Below are 20,952 nucleotides of genomic sequence, written 5' to 3'. Positions count from 1 at the left end.
GACCTTTCAAAATAAGTCATATTTTCCTGTGCATCAAAACTTACTGAACTACGCGGGTCTGATTTTCACCATATGTGAGATACGTAGGCAAATTTCATCGGTTCCGGCCCCCAATTTTTAAAAAAATGCAAAAAAATATTTTCATTTAATTCCTTCTTTAGGAGTCTTTTCTTAGAAAATCCCAAATAAATAAATAAAAATAAATAAATAAAAACTTTAACCCAAAAATATTTTCTTTGTAGAAATCTTTCATTCGAAAAAAGAAAACAACAACAACCCAGTATAATCCCACTAGTAGAGTCTGGGGAGGGTAGTGTGTACGCAGACCTTACCTCTACCCTGGGGTAGAGAGGCTGTTTCCGATAGACCCTCGGCTCCTTCCCTCCAAGAACTCCTCACCTTGCTCTTGGGGTGACTCGAACTCACAACCTCTTGGTTGGAAGTGGAGGGTGCTTACCACTAGAGCAACTCACTCTTGTCATTCGAAAAAAGAAAACAAATCAAATCAAAATCCAAAAAATATTTTCTACCTTTTTTTAGAAGTCTTTCTCCCAAAATTCAAAGAAAAAAAATTAAAATTCAAAAAAATATTTTCTTTCTTTTGAAATTTATATAAAAAAAATTCAAAATCCAAAAAAAAATTCTTTCTTCTTTAGAAGTCTTTCTTTCACCAATTCCCAAAAAAAAAAAAAAATCGAAATCGAAAAAAAAATTAAAAATATTTTTCGTTGCTAGGAGATTTTGTCGGAGTATTTGTGTATGAGTGAAAAAAAGACTTAGTTTATCTATTTTATTTCTGATCTTCCTGAACTACGCAAGATCTGATTCATGCGACGTCATGATACATAGGAATCCCCATCGGATTCGATCATAGCCATAAACAAATTGAGTGACAAAATAAATCGAAAAATAATTGAGTGAAAATGGAAGAAAAGAGTGAAAAAATAACAGAGAAAAACAAAGAGCGAAAAAGAACAAAAAGATAAAGAAAAAGAAATCAAGATATGAAAAAAAATCAAAAAAAGAAAAAAGAAAAAAAAGCCTCCCTAGAGGGAATCAGGAGGCAGAGATCTGATGAGGAGAGAATTGTCACTACTGCTGCTCTGAATATGGATGCTGCAAGGGTTAATGCAATGGGAAAACATGGGCATCTTCAGCAGAAGAAGGATGATAGTGCTAAAGTTTGGTTGGTTATATCACCTAGCAAAAAGGCTGCTATAGATCAAACAAAACAGAAAGTTACAGTAGCAAACATCTGTTGTGCTAATTCTTTTGATGTTGGGAAGGAACTAGGTAATACTGGTTCGAATTTGGAGGACACTGTTGCAGAACACGCTCAACACACTCCAAAAAATATTTCTGCTGCGCAATAAACTGATTTGAAGCTAGGCGACTGGGCATTGCAATTTCATCCAGTTGTGGATGATGTTGGGTAAAAAAGGTCAGCAGCTTCAACATGAGGAAGCCTCAAGAAACAGTACAATGCTGCAGATTTCCAGCCCTCGCGTGGAAAAATTATCAAGGACGCCCATCTGATGCCAAAAACTGAAAGTACTTCGACTGGAAAACTAAAGAGCAAGCTTAATTTGGATGCTCCAGATTTCATTCCTAGAAAGTCTCCTGGTGCTACATGCATTCACAATGCAGTAACACCACCAAATGTTGGGCAGGAACATATTGGAACAAGCAAAGCAAGTGCTATCTGGATGAAAAATGCAGCAACAAAAAGGACCGGGCAGCAGCAGATTTTTGCAAACACTCAAACTGATACTGTTAGTGAAAACTCGCAAAGAGCTCTATAAGGTGATGGTGAGAAGAGAAATGAGAGAGGTCAACTGTTGAAAACCCGCAAAGGGCGCCACTAATCGAAAAGAGGATCCTCACAGCCATCGGCATCGACACAGTCCCACGCAAGGTTTCTCGGTTCCGAGGAAAAAGTTGTGATGAATTTCTGAGAGTCGGATGCTTTACACGGGTCAGGCATCCAGTCCAAAAGGCATATCATGTTCATTGAAGTCCTCATGTACTCCACATAAGTCATTCTTTCCTTTCCCGAAAGGGACGCCTCTTGTTTAAACTTATTCTCCGTTCCATTGTTCGTTTTCTTTTAATCCCTTTCGGTCTAACTTTGTTCGAAAGACTAAGGCAAAGAAGAGATAGCAAGATTGATATACAGGGCTCTCATTTGATGCAAGCTAATATGCAAAATACGCACCCAGCCTCGGCAGGGGCAGTAAGTCGACCCGGACTGGCCATGGCGGCCGATGCTTCAAAATCAAAAACTATTGGAAGAAGGGAATCAAATTGAAGTGCCTACAAAGTCAAAATGAAGTTGAAGAGGTTAAGCCCCAAATGGCTAACCGTCTAGGCAAAGTTTGAAGATCCAAAGGTTCCACAATGCTCTGAAGTTAAAAAATTGGAAGAAAGAAGTCAAATTCCCACAAAGACAAAATAAAGTTGAAAAAAGGTTAAGTGTCGCGCGACCAACCGTCATGGTAACATTTTGGAAAAGACAAAGGTTCTCCGGGGCCAGAAATGCAATCGGTATCCAGAAAACAACCAGTCACAGTTGAAATTATCGTCAAAGAAACCGACCAAGATCAAATGACTGAAACACTCAAGGCTGCAAAACCAACCACCGTTTCAAACTGACAAATTGTTCTTTGTTTGAATCATAGGAAACAAGTGCAATCTAAAGCAACTTTGCAAGAAACAGGTGCAACCAAAAGAAACCACACGGAGACTAAAATAGCTCTGCAGCAACATTAACCCTAAAAAGGAAGTTTTCTCCAAATTCTTTCCCGCATTTTACTCATTCTCTAAATTAAAAAGAAAGAAAGAAAAGGTTTCAAATCATGGTAGCATAGGGTCTCCAATCCCTAGCTGCATTTTCCAACATAGGGTCTCCATTCCCTAGTTAAAATTACTTTAGACATAGGGTCTCCACTCCCTAGTATCTTTTCCAACATAGAGTCTACACTCCCTAGTTGATGTTATTTTGGACATAAGGTCTCCACTCCCTAGTCTCGTTTCCAATATAGGGTCTCCACTCCCTAGTTGATGTTATTTTAGACATAGGGTCTCCACTCCCTAGTCTCTTTTCCAACATAGGGTCTTCACTTCCTAGTTGATGTTATTTTAGAAATAGGGTCTCCACTCCCTAATCTCTTTTCCAACATTGGGTCTCCACTCCCTAGTTGATGTTATTTTAGACATAGGGTCTCTACTCCCTAGTCTCTTTTCCAACATAGGGTCTCAACTCCCTAGTTGATGTTATTTTAGACGTAGGGTCTCTACTCCCTAGTCTCTTTTCCAATATAGGGTCTCCACTCCCTAGTTGATGTTATTTTAGACATAGGGTCTCCATGCTCTAGTCTCTTTTCCAACATAGGGTCTCTACTCCCTAGTTGATTTTTAATTTTTAGACATAGGGTGTCCACTCCCTGGTCGCCTTTTCCAACATAGGGTCTCCACTCCCTAGTTGATTTTTATTTATTTTTAGACATAGGGTCTCCACTCCCTAGTTTCTTTTCCAACATATGGTCTCCACTCCCTAATTGATTTTTATTTTTTAGACATAGGGTCTCCACCCCTAGTCGCCTTTTCCAACATAGGATCTCCACTCCCTAGTTGATATTATTTTGGACATAAGGTCTCAACTCCCTAGTATCTTTTCTAACATAGGGTCTCCACTCCCTAGTTGATGTTATTTTGGACATAGGGTCTCCACTCCCTAGTCTCTTTTCCAATATAGAGTCTCCATTCCTTAGTTGATTTTATTTTAGACATAAGGTCTCTACTCCCTAGTCTCTTTTCCAACATAGGATCTCCACTCCACAGTTGATTTTATTTTAGACATAGGGTCTCCACTCCCTAGTCTCTTTTCCAACATATGGTCTCCACTCCCTATTTGATTTGATCTTAAATGCACGGTACACAATTCTCTTATATCATTGCCATATAGGGTATACCATTTCCTTGCCATATTTTTTCAACATAAGGTACATGAATCCTTAGTTGAGACAATCATTTTGACAATAAAGGAACACCATCAAAACAAAAAATTTAAAAAACAGCATGATCTTTTCGGGGTACACCACCCGCGACCTTTTATTGCTTTCAATAAAGAAGTAGTTTCGAATTTTGTTACAATAACTCACGAAAATTTTCTAGTGCAAACTGAGACAGAAAAATTTCGTTTGTTTGTTTGTTTTGGTATCTAAGTAGGTTTTACCTTGAGGCACTGGGTTCGAGATGACCAAAAGAAGAAGTCTCAATTCAGAATAAAAGAAGAAAAAAAAAAGTGAATCCAAAATGCAAAAGCAGTTGAAAAGATGTGGAATGCTCAAGACATGACTGAAGCCATGAGCATTGGAGTCCCGTTTTGATTAGAAGAAGCTATAGAACAATGAACTAGCACCTACAGCTAGCGAGCATCAAGGTTTATATCAGAGTCTGCTTGAAGAACCAGTCAAGACTGAAGATCAAGTTTTAGAAGACTCATAGATATGAATCTTGTAACTCATAATTGATAGGCTTGTTTAGTTTCTTTTTTATTTTGATATAATAGTAAGACCACGGACCAGAGCCTCGACGGAACCTCACTCGACTCCTCAACTCATCATTCTACCATTCTCTTTGAACTACACGCGACCTCATTCCCCTATAACTCGGGATATGTAGGCTATCCAAACCAGGACCCGGTTGCACCCTATCTTTTATTTCTTTTCCTTTTGAATAACAGTTTGGTCAAAAATTAGTCACATGGCTCACCTAGTCTTTGCTTGAAAACTCTTCATGTATCCAAGCAAAGAGGGGCACCTGCGAGCACCTAATTTTTGACTATATTTGAAATTTTATCTCCTTATGCTGTGTAAATATTTTTAAAAATTTAATATATATTTGTTTTAGCTTTGTGATTTTTTTATATATAGGGTAAAAATTAAAAATAATTTAAAAGGTCAATTATTACTATTAATATTTTTTTTATTTAAAAATAAAATAAATTAAAAACCCGAGAAAAAAATTAAATATTTTTTTTAAAATTATCGGATTTGAATAAAAAATAGAAAAAGTAGAAGTATAGAATTAAAAATTAAAAGTAAAAGTAGGTGAAAATTATTTAATAAAAAGTAAAAGAAAGTAGAGAATTAAAAAAAATAAAAGTAAAAGAATGTGAAAATTTTAAAAAATAAAATGTAAAAGAAAGTTGAAATTAAAAAATAAAAGTAAAGGTATCTGAAATTATTATTTTTTAAAAAGTAAAAGAGAGTGGAAATAAAAAAAAGGTAAAATAAGTGGAAAATAAATAAAAAAGTAGGAATTTAAATATAATAAAAGTAAAAATGTGAGAAATTAAAAAATAAAAGTAAAGGAAAGTGGTGAATTATTTTTTCTAAAATAAGAAAAATGGAAAGTGTGAATTCTTTTTAATTAAAAAATAATAAAATAATAATAATAAAAATAAAATCTGAAAAAATTCCGAAACGTTTTCTATAAATAGAAGAGAAATGTGAGGAAAGAAAAAGGAGGAGAAAAAAGGAAAAAAGAGAGGGGAGGGATTTGGAGAAAAATATTTTTGCTTCTTCAATGTTAAGAAAAATTCTATTCATGTCATTCTTTTTTTCGAAACAACCAACAGTTTCACCACCCCAAAGCTACCAGCACTTGACCACTTTTGAGCCATCATTAACCCCCCCCCCCCCCCAAAAAAAAAAACCCTCCAAAAATAGCCTCTAAATCGTCGGTTTTGCAAGGTCGGTTGAGGTTGCAAGTTGAGATTTTCCGTTCGAGTTTTCCACGGTCTGAAGGATCCAGTTGAGAGCTATCCGATCATTGAGTGGTTGTAATTTAAATCCACAATCATTAATACAAAGGTTCACTTCTCTTTCTCTTTTTTTGTTTTTTTATTAATGTTCTAGGTCACTCTGTTTTAATTTAACTTTGAGTATGATATGATCGATTTTGCATCTGAGTGTGCTAAGATTAATTTATTCTCATGTTGAGTATTTGTTAAGATTAATTTATTGTCCTTTTTGGTAGTTCATATGGTTAATCTTATTGATGAATATGTATTAATTTATTACTTTCCTTGTTTATTCAATGAAGCAATGACTTTCTATTTCAGCATGCTTTAGTTTCATTTTGATCTCCTATCTTAGTGACTAAATTGCTTATGCCTGTATCTATCTATTCCTACCATAAATTTAGTCTAGTTTCAAATATTGATTAACTGTAAAATTATAAGAGATTAGGTTGGGCCATGATTGGTGTAAGACTTTAATTGGACTTTTTCGGCGTATTTATGGGCTAATTGTTGCCTAGGACCAAAAATAAATAAACAGTCACAAGCTAGCAAATTTTTCCATAATTAAGTTACTTCATTTCCTCCACAACAATATACATACCTCATGACCTTACAATAATCTCAAAATTAGTAATTAAATAATATTCGAACATCGTAGCTTGCTTTAGGCGCGATTAATAATAAATCATCGTGACTATGAGTACAATTCCTATGGCATAGTCATAATACGTAAACCCCAATTCAAGTGTGCGTTTCACGCGACTTGACCATAACTTCAAATAATAAAAAAAATAAACATGTTGTAAATCGCGGGTGCATTTCACCTAGCGCGGTTTGTAATGTGTACCAAAACAACAGGTGTAAGATATCGTAGCTTGTTCAAAAAATAACTCCATAAATACTAAAAAGCGGTTAAGTAAATAATTAAAAGCGGTAAAGAGTAAAATGCACAATAGGTCTAAAACATGAAATAAATCTGATAATTAGGCGAAGTATTAATTGTTAAGCGACCGTGCTAAAACCACGAAACTCGAGAGTGCCTCACATCTTCTCGCGGGTTAACATAATTTTTTACCCGGCCTTCTGTGTTCGCGGACCATAAATAGAGTCAATTTTCTCGATTTGGGATTCTAAAATAAACCGGTGACTTGGGACACCATAATAATTATTCCAAGTGACGACTTTGATTAAATAAATAATCTCATTTCGAATAATGTCCCTTTAATTGGAAAAACTCCAACTCCCCTATCCCCGTGAAAAAAAGGATGTGCGACACTGAGTATTAAGGTAAAAAAAAGTAAATTTTGCCAATATATCTGTGATTGTATACCAACTCGGTTAACCAAGTAGTCCAATTTTGTGGTTAAATAGCAAGCATATTAATTTTTTTCAAAATAATTATCATAATATTATTTATTTGAGTGTGATTTTATGGTCAATAAAGTGAGAGGAGAATCATAATATTTTAGTTCAAACTCACGCAGGGATTACAAATACTTGATAATTTCTTTTCATCTGCCCAGACGGTTGGACAAAGTTAGTCAATAAAAAAAAAGAATTTGAATGGTAATCCTATTACAAATTAAGATAGCATAAGTTGGTATTCTCTGAAAATTGAAGTTTCTGTAGAAACTTTAGCCTCTATTTACACTATAGTTTATCATCCCAAAATTTGTGTTACTTTAAGCTTTTTATTTATGGTGGCGGGTTTCCGCTTGACTCAATTATAGTCTCGCCTGGTACGCACCCGAAGCCTATATTCACTAAATATATTAAAAAAGATTGAGAAAACTACTCTCTATAGCTCCTCAAAATTTTAATAGTCCATATTTTTTTTCATTGACACGAAATGGTTATCCGGCCCAAACATATTACATCTTATCCGGCCCAACACCAGATCATTGATGGGTTCCGTTGTTGTGTTCTAAATCTAGAGTTTAGGTTAGTAGGGGAAGAAGAGTACTGAGTTTTTGCAGAAAAGAAAATGAATTGCAGTTTGTTATGTTCTTGGAGAAGTAGCAGAGAAAATCAATTGCAGAGTGTTATGCTCTTGGAGAAGTAGCAGAGAAACTGAATTGCAGTGTGTTATGTTCTTGGAGAAGTAGCATAGAAAATGAATTGCAGTGCGTTATGTTCTTGGAGAAGCAGCAGAGAAAATGAATTGCAGTGTGGTACATTCTTGGACAAGTATATTGGGTCCATCCCATGGCTCATGTGAAAGAAGATGAAGGTTCCTTTTGGTGTTGTCAAGCCAACCAATTTAGAAGTTCAATTTGGGCAACTAGCTTTTGAAGTGAATATTGATGTCATTGCATACATCAATATAGGTATTCTTCAACTATAAATATATGTCTCTACCTTCATTTGTAATCACACCAAAACAAAGAGAAAGAGAGTGATTTACAGAGTAAGAAGCAAAATACTATGCGAGTAAAAATATAGAGAGTTTGAGCGGTATTGTAGTGAGGTGGAAAAATCAAAAGAGAATTATTTCTTTTGAGTGTTTAGTGATCTTGGAGTATTTTATTCGGTACCACAAATTATAAAATCATCGCTATAGTGAAATTAGTTACTCCTCTCGGGCCGTGATTTTTCTTTTATTCAGGAGGGTTTTCCACGTAAAAATCTCGGTGTCCTTGTTTCTCTTATTATTACTGTTGGTTATATTATTTTAGTAATCCACATTTATTATAGTCGTATAGCGTGAATATTATTTCTGTGGGGGTTAATTTTCCCAATAACTAGTATCAAAGTACATGTTCTGCTCATTCACAGAAATATTATTTACAGTCAATTTTACTTTGTGACAAAAACAATGTGAGGAGTAAAGTTTGAAGTAACAAGATTCAACGATAATGACGGTTTCTCCATATGCCAAAGAAGGATGAAGGACCTACTCATCCAACAAGGGTTAGACATTGCACTAGATGGAAAAGAGGCAAAGCCGGAAACCGTGAAAGCCGAGGAATGGGCAGACATGAATAAGAAGGCGGCTAGTGCAACCAGACTGCACTTGTCCGATGAAGTACTCAATAATGTCGGGGATGAAAATAGTGCATGTGGTATTTGCAAAAGACTAGAAAGTCTATACATGTCCAAATCCTTACAAACAAGTTATTTTTGAGAAAGCAACTTTATGCCATCCATATGAGTGGAGGTACAAATTTCTTGTCCCATTTACATATGTTCAATAGATTAATCACGCAGCTGGCAAACCTTGGAGAAACAATCACTGAAGTAGATAAGGCTATCATGCTTCTAAACTCGTTGCCATCTTCATATGATAATTTGACAACAACCATCTTGCATGGTAGAGATACCATCGATTTAAAGGAGGTCACATCAGCCATCCTACTTAATGATAAGATGAGGAAGAAGCCCGAAAATCAGGGGCAGGCTCTTATCATGGAAAACAGATGAAGAAGTTTTTATAGAGCATCGAGTAGCCGTGATAAATCCAAAGCTCGTGGAAAGTCCAGGAACCGATCAAAGGATAGAAATTGCTACAGTTGCAGTCAACCCGGTCACTTCAAAAGAGATTGCCCAAAGAAAGGTCGAGGCGAGAGCAGTGTCCAGAAGAATGATGAAAACACAACCGATGCAGTGCACAACGATGATTCGGTGGCTCTCTTCGTTCACGAGAAGGAGGAATGCATGCACTTAGAAAGATAAGAGTCAGAATGGGTGGTTGATACAATTGCATCCTACCATGCCACACCGGTAAGAGAATTCTTCTGTAGGTATAAAGGAGGAGACTTTGGAATGGTCAAGACGGGAAATTCCAGTCACTCAAAGATTGTGGGGATTGGCGACATTTGTATCAAGACAAATGCCGGATGCACATTAGTTTTAAAAGATGTACGGCACGTACCAGATCTGCGAATGAATTTGATTTAAGGATCGCTCTAGATCGAGACGGGTACGAGAATCACTTCGCCAATAGGAAGTGGAGACTCACTAAGGGATCATTGGTGATTCCTAAAGGAGTTGTTCCCTACACATTGTACAAGACAACCGCTGAGATATGTGAAGATGGATTACATGCAACTGTAGATGATACGCCTGCAGATTTATGGCACCGAAGATTGGGCCATATGAGTGAGAAGTGACTGCATATCCTATCCAATAAGTGACTCATCTCATTTGCAAAAGGTACAACTGTGAATTCTTGTGATTATTGTTTATTTGGAAAACAACACAGGGTATCGTTTCAAGCAACTCATGAAAGAAAATCAAATATACTTAATTTAGTATATTCAGATGTTTGTGGTCCAATGGATGCAGAATCAATGGGAGGTAATAGTATATTCAGATGTTTGTGGTCCAATGAATGTAGAATCAATGGGAGGTAACAAATATTTTTTCACATTTATTGATGACTCTTCACTAAAATTGTGGGTTTATTTCTTGAGAACCAAAGACCAGGTATTTCAAGTATTTCGGAAATTTCATGCTCTAGTAGAAAGAGAGACAAGTCAAAAATTAAAGCGTCTTAGGACAGACAATGGAGAAGAGTATACTTCAAAGGAGTTTGAAGACTACTGCTCAAGCCATGGAATCATACATGAGAAGACAGTTCCTAGAACCCCACAACATAATAGTGTAGCTGAAAGGATGAATCACACCATTGTCGAAAAAGTGAGAAGTATGCTCAAAATGGCAAAACTATCTAAGTCATTTTGGGGTGAAGCAGCTCGTATAGCATGTTACTTGATTCACAGAAGCCCATCAGTTCCATTGGAGTTTGACATTCCAGAGAAAGTTTGGACCAACAAAGAGGTATCTTACTCCCATCTGAAAGTGTTTAGATGTAAAGCTTTTGCACATGTGACGAATGAGCAGAGAACGAAGCTGGATGACAAAGCTATTCCCTGCATCTTCATCGATTATGGAGACGAAGAGTTCGTCTACAGATTGTGGGACCCCGAAAGGAAAAAGATCATTAGAAGCAGAGATGTGATCTTCAGAGAAGATGTGGTCGGGATTGATAGTGATCAATCAACAAAGACCAAAAATAATAATGGTACAGTTACTAACTTTGTTACTACTCCTACTGTACTTATTCGTAATCCTTCCACAGATGAAGAATGGCACACGGAAGACGTAGATGAAGAGGTTGCTGAGCAGGGGAAGCACCCTAGTCCACAAGAGGAAGAAGGAGAGCAACAACAAGAAGAAGAAGGACAACAACCTTTGAGAAGATCTGATAGAGAGAAGGTAGAGTCCACAAAGTAACCTTCTTCAGAGTATATCCTTGCCACTGATAAGGGGGAGCCAGAGAATTTCAAGGAGCTACTATCTCATCCGAAACAAATCCAGTGGATGGAAGCCATGCAAGAAGAGATGAATTCTCTACAGCAGAATGATATGTACGAACTGGTTGAACTTCCAAAAGGCAAAAGACCGCTCAAGTGTAAGTGGGTCTTTAAACTCAAGAAAGATGGAAATGGCAAGCTGGTCAGACACAAATCTCGATTGTGGTAAAAGGTTTCGAACAGAAGAAAGGTATTAATTTTGATGAAATTTTCTCGCATGTTGTCAAAATAACTTCTATTCAAACAATCTTGAGCTTGGCAGCTAGCCTAGAACTTAAAGTGGAGCAGTTGGACGTGAAAACTGCATTTCTGCATGGAGATTTGGAAAAAGAGATCTATATGGAGCAGCCAGAAGGTTTTGAAGTAAAGGCGAAGAAATACATGGTGTGAAAGTTGAAAAAAAGTCTTTATGGGCTAAAACAAACACCTAGGCAGTGGTACAAGAAGTTTGACTCATTCATGAGAAGTCAAACGTACAAAGACTTTTTCAGATCCATGTGTATACAATAGGAAATTCTCTAACAATAACTTTATCATCTTGTTGTTATATATGGATGTCATGCTGATTGTAGGACAAGACAAGAAGTTGATTGCCAAGTTGAAGAAAGATTTGTCCAAGTCATTTGACATGAAAAGACTGGGTCCAGCACGACAAATTCTAGGAATGGAGATTGTCCGAGATAGGACAAATAGTAAGTTGTTGTTGTCACAACATAAGTATATTGAACATATACTTAAACGCTTCAACATGATGAGTGCTAAACCAGTTAGCATGCCTCTTGCTGGTCATATGAAGTTGATCAAGACAATGTGTCCTATAACAAATTAAAGGAAGATAAAGAAAGTATGGCTAAAGTTCCATATTCATGTGCCGTCGGGAGCATGATGTATGCAATGGTATGTACTAGACCTGATATTGCTCATGTTGTCGGTATTGTTAGCAGGTTTCTTGATAAACTCGGAAAAAACATTGGGAGGCTGTGAAGTGGATACTTAGGTATCTAAAAGGAACCTCATATGATGCTTGTGTTTTGGGAGATCAGATCTAGTCTTGAAGGGCTACACAGATGCTGATATAGCAGGTGATCTTGATAATCGTAAATCTACTACAGGATACCTGTTCACTTTTTCAGAGGGAGATATATCATGGCAGTCGAAGTTGCAGAAGTGTGTTGCGCTCTCTACAACTGAAGTAGAGTATATTGCCACTACTGAAGCTGGAAAGGAGATGGTTTGGCTGAAACGGTTCCTTCGAGAGCTTGGATTACATCAAAAGGAGTATGTCGTCTATTGTGACAGTTAAAGTGCAATAGACCTGAGCAAAAACACCATGTATCATGCAAGGACGAAGCATATCGATGTGAGGTATCACTGGATTCGAGAAAGGATAGAGGATGGATCTATGCAGGTCAAGAAGATCCATACAAGTGAGAATCCTTCTGATATGCTGATCAAAGTGGTACCAAGAGACAAGTTCGAACTATGCAAAGAGCTTGTCGGCATGCACTCAAATTAGAAACTCCGGTGTTACCTCCTTCAGGTGCATGAGACTGGAGGGGGAGATTTATTGGGTCCATCCTATGGCCCATGTGAAAGAAGATAAAGCTTCCTTTTGGTTTTGTCAAGCCAACTAATTTAGAAGTTCAATTTGGGCAACTAGGTTTTGAAGTGAATATTGATGTCATTGCATACATTAATATGAGCATTCTTCAATTATAAATAGGTGCCTCTACCTACATTTGTAATCACATCAAAACAAAGAGAAAGAGAGTGATTTACAGAGTAAGAAGCAAAATACTCTGTGAGGGAAAATATAGAGAGTTTGAGCAGTATTGTAGTGAGGTAGAAAAATCAAAAGAAGGTTATTTCTTTTGAGTGTTTAGTGGTATTGGAGTATTTTACCCGGTACCACAAATTGTAAAATCCTCGCTATAGTGAAATCAGTTGCTCCTCTCGGGCCGTAGTTTTTCCCTTATTGAGAAGTGTTTTCCACATAAAAATTTCGGTGTCCTTATTTCTCTTATTATTATCATTGGTTACAGTATTTTAGTAATTCGCATTTATTATAGTCGTATACCGTGAATATTATTTCAATGCGAGTTAATTTTCCCAACAAAGTAGGAGTATGAACTAACGAGAAACTAGAGGTCCATACGTCCACCACCTTTGTCATACTCTGTAGGTATAATGTGCTATATGCAAATTAATTAAAGCTATGATTTTCCTTCTCGAATTTTACCCTCTTATCATTTTCTTTTCACTTTTATAACAAAACCGTTGCGTTAGCCAAAAAATCGTTTTCTTTAAAGAGTTGGGATATGTACCCTTGGGCAATGATTCTTTGTAAAAGATTATCCATGGCAACGATGTTATTTGCCTCATTATTTCCTCCCTACGATACACCTCTGTTATATGGGTTTTCTATTTTTTATTTTTTCGAAAATCTTCCTCTCCCAAAATCTCCCAAAAAACCCTACTTTCAGCAATTTCCCTCTCTTCATCGGCTTTAGCTATCAATTCTTAAAATTATCTTACTGAAAATGAAATTTACTGCTACATAAGTATCTCTCCCTAAAATAGTACCACAGTTTTACGGAGAAATCGAGTGAAGAACAGCTCTTAGATCTCTAGATCTGCATCGCCGTCGTAAGTCTCTCCGATCTCTTTAGCATGTACTATTTTGCTGCATTTATCCCATACTCGAAATTATAGAGTTCATTTTGTTTGTGTGAGAAGAAAATGAGGTCTCAGATGTATTAGAAGAAGATATCTATACATCTTTAAGAACAATTTGAATTTGAATCTTTTTTTTCTAAATTGGGATCAGAATCAGCAGCTAGAATCATTACTATAGGTTGATAGGGTTTTAAGATGGTCTTGCATTCATTATTCTTAGTATTCGTGGCTAACCGTCAACCTATTACTATACCTTTCTTCTGTATCTAACTTGAGAGAACCTACGGTACATGCTTAGTAGTTAGTAGTATGAGCAGAAAGTTTTGGTGTTCTTTGGTACTAAATGGTTTGTTTATTTTTCCACATTGGTGCCTTTACCTTTGAGTTGAAAAAAGTGGTTTAAATTTTGAGATGTATGCTGCAGTGCTTTGAATTTATTTATTTATTTATTTTCTGTTGGATCTGATTGGAATTCTATCTGCATTTAATCAGGATAATGGATGTGTTAACTGATGAACAAACGCGTATGGTGGTAGAAGAAAAATGCAATATACATATTTTATAAGATCACTTTCACGTAATATATAGGTTCTGACATAAATATTTGTATTGTGTTATCAAGTCTTTTAAACAAAAAGTTTCAAGAATGTAAACAAATCAGACATCACTATTATTTTTTTTGCCTCTCCAATTAAGCTTGAACTCTTCTGCAGTATTCTTTGGTACTTATTTCTGTAGTTAAGCTTGAAACTTTTGTGCAGTAATTCTTCTTCTTTTTGTAGTTAAGCAAGGAGATCAAGGTGAGAGTTCTTTGAGTAATAAACGGTTATATGATTTTGAAGGTAATTGCATTATATAGATCAATCATCTAGTAACTGCACTGAGTGTTTAATTTGGTGGCCGTAATAGTTCAATCATCCATCAAGATTCACCATGTTTGGAAACCTTTTCAATTTCAACTTTTGGCAATTGACAAGTAAGTTGATGCAGTGCTAATTTTTGTTTGTTGATTATACCAACATGATAAGATATCCTAATTAAGCATGAATTACTAGTAAAAATAGAATCAGATTTTCTTTGTGTTACTTGGTTGAAGATGTTTGTTACAACAGCTAAAAGTGATGTTTGCTGGTGGATGTTAATACGAATTGTATTTTTGATTGCTAGTGCTTTTTGTATTTGACTGAGAGTAAAATATGAAGTTGTTGCCTTATAAAGTTTGGTGCTTTTGTCACTACAAGAAAATAGGCCTTTAGCGAGAGAAAATCTGGTCGTTAAAAGTCCAAATCCGGTCGTTATAAGTTTATAACGACCAGAAAAAATCCGGTCGTCACCGGTCGTTAAAAGCCCCGACGTTAAAAGTTTAACGACCGGATTATAATGCGGTCGTTAAAGATCCTTTAGCGACGACATAATTTTCGGTCGTTATACATCCTTTTTAACGACCGGATTTTTCCTTCACTAAATTGTTATCCAGTCGTTAAAAGTCTTTAATGACAACAACTAATTCAGTCATTAGAAGTGCTTTTAGCGACCGATATTCCCTTCGTTATTTGTATTAATTTTAAAAACCAAATTTACCTTTATTAATGCCCATTAATCTGTTTGAGAAATCTATCATTAAAGAGTTTCAATGGCCATATTTTTCTTTGCTAATGTAAAATTGTACTAAATATAAGTACAAAAATTTAAATTAGATGTATAGAACTAATTATTTATATGCTTTCATAAACACCCAACAATACTCTAAAATAAACCAAATACTTGGTATCTTTGTCAATATAAAGAACTAAAGTATCATATTTACCATAAAACAATCTAAATCGTATGACATCATTTTTAATAATTCCTAAGAAGAGAAAAATAAAATTGCAGTATATGTACAGTGTTTTTAAACCATCCCTAACAAAATATAAACCTCTTGTACTTCAACTTGCTCTAAACTTTCTTCAAGGATAGGTTCTTCGGACTTCAAATATTTGATCTGTTAATATAACAAAGGTATGCCAGTTTAGTAACAAAGAATAAACAACTAAAGAAGAAATATCAGATCCATTAAATTAAAGGCTACACTTAATGGCCATAAACAAGAATTGAAATAATACAACGATCAGATGACTTGTTCCATATATTGCAGGTTGATAGATATGAACAATAGAGAAGAAGAAGCCAAAACTTATCTATTTGGAAATCCAGGCTTTACTTGCTACAATATACATGGTAGTATATAGTCAGTTGAATATGACAACCCCTAAAGGGGGCCAGAATGATATTAAGTACATTTAGTATAAAAGAAAAAGTAAGCCAATGAACTGGCACTAAGAAGAGTTAGACTCTGTCAAAGGCATCAGAATGAGTCATAATTGGCAACAAAGACAAGAACAAGTAGTAGATGAACAAGAGGAAAATAGATATCCACACATGCATAACCAACAGATTCACAATTATCTTGTCCCCATGTATGCTCTCTGCGGGAGATTGTCATCAGTCTCCCTTTGCCAGCTTCCTCTAATAGGAGTACAATATCATATTATAGAGATGAACCGTAAGGTTTTCCATGGCATCGAAACTGTCTAGAAAATGTATTTTATGCAGATTTAGAAAGAAAATTGTGATGGAGGGTTTCTGGAGAACAAAATTTGTGGCTCACTATCATCACATACCTTATAAAAAATGCCCAAAATTAATTGCTAGTAGAGAAACTAAAAGAGTTGAGAGGGAAGTGATTGGCCTTGGTAACAAGGACTGAGCTTTGTGAACAAGAAACATAGAGAGCAACCTCTAGAGAAATCTTTGTACTTATTCTTTTTAATCTGCTAAGGTAGTAATTGAAGTAGTCAAAGAGCTTCCTTTCATTAATTATTAGAAAATAGAGCTAGCTCATCAAAAATAATTTTGCAAGAATATAACTATCAATTTTTATTTTTTGCAAGAATATCTTTAGCATAAGAAAGTGAAGCATTCATTAAAATTTCATTCACTGTATGACGAGTTCATTCATTTGGACAACTTGTTAGACGTGTTGTCATAAATATAATTACCTAATGCAAAGTAAATACACAAATATAAGTATATAACAATAACAATGCCTCAATCTCAATCAAGTTGGGTAAACTTATGAAAAGATTCCTAGCAAATATTGAACCTAGACTAATTGTAATAAAAGGATCTAAGACGTAATCTCAACTTACTCCCACATGTATAGATCTTTTCTTTAAATTGTGCTATATTTTTTGCTAGGTTTGCATGAATTCCAAGAAATTATAGGTCTTTCGAGATAACTCCTTAAACATATAAATAGAAGACAAATCCAAAACACTATCCTTTTCAATCTTCAAGAAATTCATATGTAAACTATGTTAGACCTTTATTTGTCTTAACATCCTCTTACCGAACGGGTGTGACATTGGTTCACTTTATGCATATTCTCCAATATAAAGAAAAAATTGCACCTCCTTGAACTAGCTAACAAAATGCTATTTCAGTACCAAACCAGAAGCACCCAATACGGCTCTAATCAAAAGTGAAATCCAACAACATATTATTTTAGTGAACAAAGATATTCCAACTAATTCATTATCAAGATATTCTCTTAAAGGGAAACTCTAAAACAAATCCAGAGAATCAACAAGAAAGCTTTACTTAATTTTAAATGAATGGATTCGTAAAGAAATCAATTATCTAACCAAACAATTTATACCCCAAACTCGGCTTATCCTTAACGGCTCATTTTAAAGCTTGATTCACAATTAGTTAGATAAAATAGAACGGGAGTGATAGAAGTCATTGCTAGAAAAATAATATATACAGTACCAAACTCAACTTTTACTTGTCATATATAACGCCAAGACCGGACGAATAAGAACAGATAGATAGACTTCTAGTATATTGTAATTACAAAGAAATATTTCCAACTGAAATGAGGCAGCAGGGCCTTAGGATTTGGGAACCTATTCTACTGTCATTGAAGGCACTACGCATAATCAGAATGCCAGCTAAACTTTCTTATTAAGGAAAAGGTTTCTCACAGGAGCCAAAAATAATTCCATCACAGAAAGTTTTATTTATTGAAAATAAGGAGGACCAGACATTCCTTTTTTTAAAATATATTTATCTTAATGGTGATGGAAGATTCTTAACCAGTATCATAGAAAGTATAAGTACATTAAACACTAACTAAAAATAAAATGGAACACATGAAATATTAAGGAAACAAGAGAAATTGCATGAGACTTATTAGGATAGATCTTTGAGAAGAAAAGGAACTCTTGAAGGAAACTAAATGCTATTATAAAAGGCCCGCAGTTCTAACTCTAGTAGAAAATCAAAACAAGTCTTGCATAGCAAAGAACGAGACTAGAGGGGATCTTCAGGAAATGGTAAGATAACACTTGCAATGGCAAGCACTTTCTATTTAGTGAAGTACATACTGGATTTTGCTTTGGAGTTTGGTGCATAAAACAAGGATAGATATTATACTATATGTGGTTATTCACTTTGTATATTACTTAACGGAAGTATATAGCAAAATAGGAAAACCGAAGATGTTGTTGTCAAGTTTAACATGAGACCTTAAGTTTCTCTTACTCACTAACACATGCAAAAAACACTAACTATGCATTAAAAGACATATTGAAAACTTTGTTGATACCAGCTCTGAGCTCTCTAAGATGAGAATCATTCAAGCACTTATTTTTTCACTTTCTCATAACTACCCCTTGCAGCTTTATATTCCGCAACTGCTCAATCTTTCACTTTGAAAAACCAAAACTTGGATCATGGACTTCCTCACATTCTAACTTGCATTTTTCTCATTTTTAGTATTCAACCAGTTACCAATCATAGAGACGATCAATCAGTCCAGATAATAATTTAATAGCAATTGAATAATCAGCAACTACACAGATTTTGACTCCAAAATTCAAGCGAGGAAAAAAGCGACTAATTGAACTCGGAACCGTGAACTTCGTCCTCGAACAGTCACGTCCGAACCCGCAAAACACCAACCAAGCTCAAGCAAGATCCATGAACGAAGATCAATAGGGCAAAAACCAAAATATATATATTTTTTATTTTATATCTATGTATATGAAAGAAACTTAACTCCAAAATTAGAGGAGTAATATCCGAAAATCAGAGAAGAAACTTAAATCTTTGTATATCTCTTTCTGTAATTTTTTTTCTGGAATTTGAAATGCGAACAGAAGGTCGAAGAAGAAAACCTAAAAGCAGAGAAGAAATTTTGCACTTAAAACCCTAGCTTTTCACTCACTTTTTCTGTTTAAAACTTAATAATTGAATTTGAACAGCCATGGTTTAGAACTGGGATTTTATCTACACTAAAATTGACATAAAAGGGTACAATTTCGAACCTTACCTTGATGAGAAGAAACTCGAAGATGAGCACTTCGCTGAATTTTACTTCGCCGTTGCATGAGAAATAACAGTTGCGGTTTACAAAATAAGTGTTCATAACAGAGGAGTTGGAGAAGTCTCGGGGTGTTTTCCTTCTTTTTTGGGTGGTTGACGGATCCAGTTACGGGTGGGAAGGGAAAAAAAAGAGGGAAAAGTTAGCGCCACTTTTTTATTATTTAATAACGACAGGCTATGTTATATTTTAAGGCCAGAATATTAATTATCCCCTAGTTAATATTGAGCTAATAATTAGTTTCAACGACAGGAAAAAAATTTGGTTGCTATAAGTACACTTATAACGACCGGATTTTAGTCCCTTCGTTAAGAAGTGGTCGTTAAAAATCAAATTTCTCGTAGTGTGTATTACAATGGGGTTTCTAAATTATGAAGTTCCGACCTTTTTCTTGTGACACTTTCCTACCATAGTTAATATTGTCACATGAGACCTATACTCCTTAAATCGAACCCATTTGGATATTACTTCGCTAGTTGTATGTGTATCTTCTGGCTTGATACTGTATAGTTAAATTGATCAAATCAAAATCTAGGTTAAGATTCTTTATGTTGCTTTCCTTTCCATGTGAGTTCTTTTTGAATTAATTGCTATATAACCAAATATGGTATGATCGTTTTTTATGGCTTTGCAGGTGAAGCAAATGAACAAGGGGTAGATGAAACGTGTGAAGATGATCTTAAGAGTATTAGTTGATAGTTGCAAGGCCTTTAGATGTTCTAGAAATCTTTCTTAGAAATTTTAGCAAATTTATGTATATTAACTCTTGAATTTAGAAATCCACTTCCAACCAAGAGTTTGTGAGTTCGAGTCACCCCAAGAAGAATGTGGGGAGTTCTTGAAGAGAGGGAGCCGAGGGTCTATCGGAAATAGCCTCTCTACCCCAGGATAGGGGTAAGGTCTGCGTACACACTACCCTCCCCAGACCCCACTAGTGGAATTATACTGGGTTGTTGTTGTTGTTGTAACTCTTGAATTTGTCAAATAATATTATCTTTTTTGCTTTATATATTATATATGGACAATAGTAGTTGGATAAATTGAATTGTGATTTTTCCATTTAATAGTTTCTTTTGTGATTTGTATAAATTTCAGTGCAATATATGTTTTATTATAGTACTAGACTACTAGGCTGTTGCAATAGCTAAAAATACCGTTGCAATAGCTACTAATAATTGCCTTAGCTTGAATTTTAACGTAGTTTCTATCAATACCATCAACAAAGGTTATTCGTTTCAACTATTCTTGGATTTAACCAAAGCATATTGATGGATAGTCATATATATATATATCCATGTCGCTGCAACTTCTACCCAATCAAAAAAAAAAGTTGAATGAGAGGTTAATAAAGAGAAAAATCCATACCTAAATAGAAAAATATTATACGGGGAAAAAAGTAAAATATGAAAAAGGAATATTTACATTATAACAAAGTTTGACTACTATAACTGCACTTTAGATATTGACTCTGAAGTTTGCACTGCTACAGGCTGGATTCAAAGATAAAATTTCTGTAGAGATTGTGTAAGATGATGGTTAGTTCATTCTTACCATCTCAATGTTCTTGGACCTTCACCTGGTGCTCGAGCAGGTCGTGCCTCTGTGAATTTTGTGTCAAACAGTTGTTGTAGTCTTTTCTCCCGTTTTTCTTTACTGGTTATTGTATTGTATTTCAACTTTTTTTGGTTTCTTATAATGCTTTATTATTTTTATAGTTTCTGTTAATG

The 20,952-nt window shown here is 35.2% G+C and overlaps 1 long non-coding RNA gene across 1 annotated transcript; it reads left to right on the top strand.

Moving 5' to 3' along the window:
• Positions 1–13,350: 13,350 nt before the first annotated feature.
• LOC107778232 (uncharacterized) lies at positions 13,351–20,232 on the top strand. The gene is made up of 3 exons (XR_001646347.2): positions 13,351–13,767; positions 14,580–14,773; positions 19,860–20,232. It is a non-coding gene; the product is annotated as an uncharacterized LOC107778232 (long non-coding RNA).
• The last annotated feature ends 720 nt before the right edge of the window (positions 20,233–20,952 follow it).

Source organism: Nicotiana tabacum, chromosome 14, assembly GCF_000715075.1.
Source record: "Nicotiana tabacum cultivar K326 chromosome 14, ASM71507v2, whole genome shotgun sequence".
Taxonomy (NCBI): domain Eukaryota; kingdom Viridiplantae; phylum Streptophyta; class Magnoliopsida; order Solanales; family Solanaceae; genus Nicotiana; species Nicotiana tabacum.
Note: the sequence above shows the minus strand (reverse complement) of the source record. Positions and strands in the feature narration are given on the sequence as shown.